Consider the following 7898-nt stretch of genomic DNA (forward strand, 5'->3'; position numbering starts at 1 on the left):
ATTTGTTGGGAAGCTTGGGAATGATTGTATAAAAATGGAGGTGGGATAAAATGACGGGAGGTGGGGATTGGGGAATGACGGGGAGGAACTAGGAATGATATGATAGCGCGGAGGAACTGGGGAATGATGGGGAGGTGATATATATGGGGATATATGGGGAGGAATGGAGAATGATATATATATATATATAGGATATTATATATATGGGGAATATGGGGGAGGTTTCTGGGGAATTACTCACTAGGGAATGATGGGGAGGAACTGGGGAATGATGGGGAGGAACTAGGGAATGATGGTGAGTGGGGAAAAACTGGGGAATGATTGGGAGGTGGGGAGGAACTGGAGAACGATGGGGAGAGGAGAGGATCGAGAAATGATGGGGAAATGGGGAGGATTGGTGGATGAGTGAGAGGGACTGGAGAATGAAGGAGAGTGGGGAGAAACTGGGGAATGATGAAGAGGTGGGGAGGAACTGGGGAATGCTGGGGAGGGAGAGAGAGAGAGAGAATGTTATTCGTGGTTGAAATGGACGTCTGGAAAAATCAAGAGAAGATGCGAAGAGTTTTATTTTCCCTAATAATAATGGCTTAAAGTTGATGGAGTATTGGCGAAGCATTATAAAAAAAAATCTCTTACGTATAATCTCATCAAGCTTAAAGAGAGAGAGAGAGAGAGAGAGAGAGAGAGAGAGAGAGAGAGAGAGAGAGAGAGAGAGAGAGAGAATGAGGCTTGGGTGTGGTTTCGGTAAGCATCAGTAAGCATCTTTCATAGGAGAGACAGATCTTTAGAGGAGAGAGAGAGAGAGAGAGAGTTTTGGTTGGGACTGCAGTAAGCAGACAGGTCTTTCACAGGAGAGACAGAGAGAGTATATAGTTTTATATATATATCTTTCATAGGAGAGACATATATATATAGAGAGAGAGAGAGAGAGAGAGAGAGAGAGAGAGAGAGAGAGAGAGAGAGTTTTGAGTTTTGGTTGGGATTGCAGTAAGCACCTTTCACAGGAGAGACATGTATATGTAAGAGAGAGAGAGAGAGAGAGAGAGAGAGAGAGAGAGATGCCATATTAATGTGTCACCATGCACTGGCAGGAAAGGTAAACAGAAACCTCACGTTATCACTACACTCTTCTCTGTCTCTGTCTCTGTCTCTCTCTCTCTCTCTCTCTCTCTCTCTCTCTCTCTCTCTCTCCCCTTAAGCCGCGTGCCGGGTTAAAATCTCGTTAGAATGAATCCCATGTTTTTCGTGCGAGATGTTTTTTTCCCGGATTGGATTTGGCAGCTGATTATTAAGAAAAACCCAAGGTGAGGAAAACGTGAGTGGTAGTTAGGTGCATGTTGTGGGTCGCATGGGGCTAAGAAGGTAGCGTCAAATACCTTGATGGGGAAAGATAGGTTAATACTTTCTGGGTGCACCCAGGTGCTCTCTCTCTCTAAGTTGAGTCTTTAGGGTATGCAATATGATTCTCTCGACCAAAGCCTCTCTCTCTCTCTCTCTCTCTCTCTCTCTCTCTCTCTCTCTCTCTCTCTCTCTCTCTCTCTCTCTCTCTCTCCTGTGTCTTTAGAATACGCAGTGTGATTCCCTCTACCTATTCTTAAATATCAATTTATAATTATATATATTAAAAAAAGTTCTCATATTCTACTTTGAATTTTAAGCTCCACTGCTAAGATATTTTACCAATATTTCTTATCATTTCCTTCTCTCTCATTTCATTCTTGTTATGTTTTCCTTTGCATTTATTTAAAAAATTACGTCCTAATTTCCGTATATTTGCTTTTAATCTTCATTTGTTTACCTATCGTAATATGCTCGTGTTTATAATCATCCCAGGACCTATATTAATTACCCAAAATTTTCATCGTTTCACACACATTTTCAATATACAATTATTATACAACACTATTATTTTTGTATAGAACAATTCATCGTCTCATATTCCTTCTATTTGTGTATGTGTCCTTTTTTTGCAGTTGTGTATGCTAAATCATACATCTATATAGCTTGTAACAACTATGGCTAACTTTAACCTTAAATAAAATAAAAACTACTGAGGCTAAAGGGTTGCAATTTGGTATGGTTTTTGAGTGGAAGGTGGATGATCAACATAACAATTTGCAGAACTCTAGCCTCGGTAGTTTTTGAGATCTCAGGGCGGATAGATAAAGTGCTGACAGAAAAAGTGCGGACAGAATAAAGTGCGGACAGAAAAAGTGTGGACAGAATAAAGAGCGGACAGAATAAGTGCGGACAGGATAAAGTGCGGACAGAATAAGGAGCGGTCAGAATAAGGTGCGGACAGAATAAAGTGCGGACAAAAAAAAACAGCGGACAGAATAAAGTGCGGACAGAAAAAACAGCGGGCAGAATAAAGTGCGGACAGAAAAGTGCTGACAGAATAAAGTGCGAACAGAATAAAGTGCGGACAGTAAAAAGCGCGGACAGAAAAGTACTGACAGAATAAAGTGCGGGCAGAAAAGTACTGACAGAATAAAGTGTGGACAGAAAAAAGTGCGGACAGAAAAAAGTGCGGATAGTAAAAAGTACTGACAGTAAAGTACTGACAGAATAAAGTGCGGACAAAAAAAAATCCGGACAGAATAAAGTACGGTTCGACAGACAAAGCCAGCACGATAGTTTTATTTCCCAGAAAACGAATAAAACACCCTTTTCCGCGTGCATTCGAGAGGACCCCCAAACCTTAAATAATGCCGGTCCATTTTCCACAGATATAAGTTTTACGTCAAGTCGTAAACTCCTTCGGATAGCTGGCTCTCAAGAGGACTTATCTGGTTATTTCGGCGAACGAAAGTAGAGATATTATAGTCTCCACCGACAAATTTGGAGGGGGTCCTATCTCGAGTCCTGTTTGTTCGTTCCGTTTTTGTGACCAAGTCTCTTTGTTGGGAAGGAAGGAAGGATTAATTTAGGCCAAACGCCAAGCGCTGGGACCTATGAGGTCATTCTGCGCTGAAACGGAAATTGAGAGTAGGTAGTTTGAAAGGGGTAACAGGTGGAAAACCTCAAAGCAGTTGCACTATGAAACAACTGTTAGGACAAGGTGGATGGCAACATGGAAGAAAGAGAATATGAACGGAGGTACAGTAAAAGGAATGAAAGGGGAAAGGACACTGCAAAGAACCTAAAGTCTCTTTGTTGTTAGTTGGTTAGCGGGGTTGGATTTTTTTTTTTTTTTTTTTTGCAGAGATTTTGAGGAGAATTTGAATGGGAATAAATGGCTAGATTTTTTGGGCCATAATTGTGTGTGTAAGTGGTCGTTAGTCGACTACATTTGGTTGCAGCCAGGGTTGAAGAGGCTTTTATAGAACTGTATGTATGTATGTATGTATGTATGTATTTATAATTTGGTTATGACTTGTACTGTTAGACTACGTATTCATTAAACAAATATGCAAAAGTACGTCATTAAGAATTATCTAAAGACGCAATCTAAAAACCAGTAAAAAATTTCTGTACAGCCGCAATCGAGTTTTCTGCATAATCAAGGCCATCGAAAATCGATCTATCTTTCGGTGGTTTCGGTATAATGCTGTATGGGCCGAGGTCCATGAAACTATAACCACAGCCCGGTGGTGGCCTGGCCTATATCGTTGCCAGAAGATCGATTATGGCTAAATTTAGCCTTAAATAAAATTAAAAATTGCTGAGGCTAGAGGGCTGCAATTTGGTATGTTTGATGATCGGAGGGTGGATGATCAACATACCAATTTGCAGCCCTCTAGCCTCAGTAGTTTTGAAGATCTGAGGGCGGACAGAAAAAGTGCGGACGGACAGACAAAGCCGGCACAATAATTTTCTCTTAGAGAAAAAAAAAAAAAAAAACTAATCGTTTGCAGAACCGAAGACAATAACCACATATGAGAGAGACAAGAAGAGAGAGAGAGAGAGAGAGAGAGAGAGAGAGAGAGAGAGAGAGAGAGAGAGAGAGAGAGTTAACTTTACGATGATAAATGGTAATGTTTTCCAAATGGTTTTTCATTTGAGAAGCTCTCGACATAAACCAGACTATTCCACCCCCCCCTTTCTTCCCTACCCACCTCTACCCCCCAACCTCTCTTCTCTGGTCGGAAAAGTTGCTACCCGCCAGGAATGATATTTCAACCTAAGATCTCTAAAGAAGAAGATCTTAGTAGGAGGAGGAGTAGGAGGTGGTGGAGGAGGAGGAGAGAGAAGCATTAGGAGAGAGAGAGAGAGTGTGTGTGAGGGAGTGAAAGAGAGAGAGAGATAAAGGAGAAAATATATCTCTCACTTTTTTTTTTAAACGGGATCCTTTTAAAGTAGAACTGCCGTGCCTGGGAAGAGTAGATGTGATGTGTTGAGAGAGAGAGAGAGAGAGAGAGAGAGAGAGAGAGAGAGAGAGAGAGAAATGCAATCTCTTTCGCCAGCACAAGCATAAAATAATCATCATGAAATGCAGAAGAAGCATTATGCTTGAAATGTCATGCAAGCACAAATGTCAAATGACGTTTGATCAACAAATTGCAATCACAGGCAAGCAACTCATGAGAGAGAGAGAGAGAGAGAGAGAGAGAGAGAGAGAGAGAGAGAGAGATTACAATCTATCTTTACTAAAGATTTAGAGAGTTACTAAGAGAGAGTTAGAGTAAAATAAGAGAGAGAGAGATTTATTATTTAGATTATGTAAAGACACAGAGAGAGAGAGAGAGAGAGAGAGAGAGAGAGAGAGAGAGAGAGAGAGAGAGAGAATTACAATTTATATTAAGATTACGTAAAATAAGAGAGAGAGAGAGAGAGAGAGAGAGAGAGAGAGAGAGAGAGAGAAGATTTATCTTTATTTCTTTATTATGATTATGTAAAAGAGAGAGAGAGAGAGAGAGAGAGAGAGAGAGAGAGAGAGAGAGAGAGAGAGAGAGAGAGAGAGAGAGAGAATCACTTCCAGATTACACACTGTCCAATAACACGAATGGTTTGATATATAAGACAGAGTTAATATGATTTCAGTCCCCGTAGGCAGACGTTACAAAACTGTAACTCTTATATTTCAGAATTCAGCTTCCAAGTAGAAATTACATAATTATCATCTCCACGAAAAAATTATCAGAATTATTCTGGAATTCTCGATTAAGCGTCTATTTCCTTTGTGCGTGTGAAATTAAAAGAGAAATAATGAAAAAGAGATAATTAAAAAAATATAATTATCATTTTAATTAAGCGAATGCTATGAGAAAAATGCAAGGAAAAAATTTTTGAACTTTTTGGAAACTAAAGGAGTTAATTTTGAAAGAATATTTTATCATTCTGAATTAGGGATTGTGATAAGGGGAAATATTAAATGGTATCGAATGGTATGTGTAATTTGGACATACACGAGACACACACACACACACACACACATATATATATATATATATATATATGTGTATATATATATACATATATATATATACGCGCGCGCTCGCGTATATGACTTAGTGAAATTACCCGTGATAAGTAAAGAAGTTAGGAATATTCCAGACGCTCTCTCTCTCCCGCTAAGAGCGTCTTTACAAGGCTCTCTCCCCGCTAGAGCTCTCTCTCTCTCTCTCTCTCTCTCTCTCTCTCTCTCTCTCTCTCTCCTTAGTAAATGTAACCCGTCAGGACTTGTTTATACTTTCATCTTTCGCCTCCTTAAGAAGCAGATTATACGGTGCGGTGGAAGAAGCGCTTCAGGGGAAAGCTGAGGGGAAAGTTCTGAGGGGAAAGTTCTGAGGAGAAAGTTCAAAGGGGAGGAGAGAGAAACAACACACACACACACACACACACACACACACACACACACACACACACACACACACACGGCGTCTAGCCAAAGCTGGTGCCTTTAAAACTGCGAGTTTATTGTTGAGTGGAAAAAAATATTTTGTTTTTGTTTTTTATTTGTTTATCAATTGAATTTATTTATTGCTCTATCTTTTTATTTATTTGTTTGTTTTTTATTTGTTTCTCTGATTGTTTCCTTTCATGGCTCTCGTATGAGAACGGTTACGTTTGCAGAAACTAGAGCTCTGGTTCCGTAATTTGATATATGTGAATTATACAGTTTAACTGACAGGCTTGCTCGAACACAATACCTGTACCTATATTTATTTCTAAATCTATCTATCTATATATATATAATATACTTTTAATTTGATGTTACATTTTATGTTGTGTTTTAAAATTCCCTTAAATAAAGGTAAAAGATCTGGTACCCTTATGCACTTTTATCACTTTATATATATATATATATATATATATATATATATATATATATATATATATATATATATATATATATATATATATATATTATATATATATATATTACTAAGACACACTAGTACACTAGTAAACTAGAAACTAGTACAGAAAGTTATTCGTTTTTCCTAGAATCACTATTATTGGTTAAGATAATTCCTAAGAAATGACTAAGACACTTTAAAATGAAAATTGGAATCAGCCCATAGAAATTATTTAAGGAAAGTTCTTTCTTCAAGAATCACTACTATTGATCAAGACAATTTCTAAGATATAAGTAAAAAAAAAACTTCAGGTAAATATATCCATTGAAATGCAAACTGGAATCTATCCACAGATTCATTTTCTAGAATCTTTAATATTGATCAAGATAATTCCTAAGATATAAGTAAAAAAAACTTAAGTAAATATATCCTTTGAAATGCAACGATCCACGGACATTAATAAAGAAATTAATTCTTTTTCTATAATTTCTAATATTGATCAAGATAATTCCTAAGATATAAGTAAAAAACAAACTTAACTAAAAATATGCTTTAAAAAGCAAAATGGAATATATCTGTAGACATTAATAAAGAATTAATTCTTTTTTCTAGAATCACTAATATTGATCAAGACAATTCCTAACATATAAATAAAAATCTTAAGTAAGAATATGCTTTAGCAAGCAACTTAGAATCTACCCATAGACATTATTCAAGAAATTCTTTTTTTCCAGAATCACTAATATTGATCAAGACAATTCTCAACATAGAAGTAAAAAAAAACTTAATAAAAATATGCTTTTAAAAGCAAATTGGAATCTATCCACTGACATTAATTAGAAAAATTAATTCTTTTTTCATAGGATCACTAATATTGATCAAAACAATTCCTAACATATAAATAAAAACCACAATTAAAAATATGCTTTAGCAAGCAACTTAGAATCCATCCATAGACATCACTCCAAAAATTCATCCTTTTTCCAGGAATTTGAAGGCACAGAGAATTCCTGCAGAGCAAAGTCCCTTCCCCTCCCCACCAAAACTCCTTAATCCGGCAAGTGCGTAGGGCCGATGGTTCCTGATTACAGAATCGGGTTTATCTTTTATAAATCAAAAGGCTGGTTACCCTAGGTCTTGATACATAATTCTTTGAGATGTTGCCGACTTGAGTTCTCCCAGATTTAATAGTAACCCTTAACCAAGGGCTGATTTTTTACTGTACGGATAAGGAAAATACAATTTATATTATTATTATTATTATTATTATTATTATTATTATTATTATTATTCAGGAGATGAACCCTATCCATATGGAACAAGCCAACAGGGGCCATTAAATTGGAATTCAAACTTCCAAAAATACTATTATTATTATTATTATTATTATTATTATTATTATTATTATTATTATTATTATTATTATTATTATTATTATTCAGAAGACGAACCACATTTATATGGAACAATTATTACAACAGGGCCATTGACTTGAAGCTGAATCCTCCAAAGATTATTATTATTATTATTATTATTATTATTATTATTATTATTATTATTATTATTATTATTATTATTATTATTATTATCATCATCATTATTATTATTATTCAGGAGATGAACCCTATCCATATGGAACAAGCTAACTGGGGTCAT

The sequence above is a fragment of the Macrobrachium rosenbergii genome, chromosome 48 (genome assembly GCF_040412425.1).
Source record: "Macrobrachium rosenbergii isolate ZJJX-2024 chromosome 48, ASM4041242v1, whole genome shotgun sequence".
Lineage (NCBI taxonomy): Eukaryota > Metazoa > Arthropoda > Malacostraca > Decapoda > Palaemonidae > Macrobrachium > Macrobrachium rosenbergii.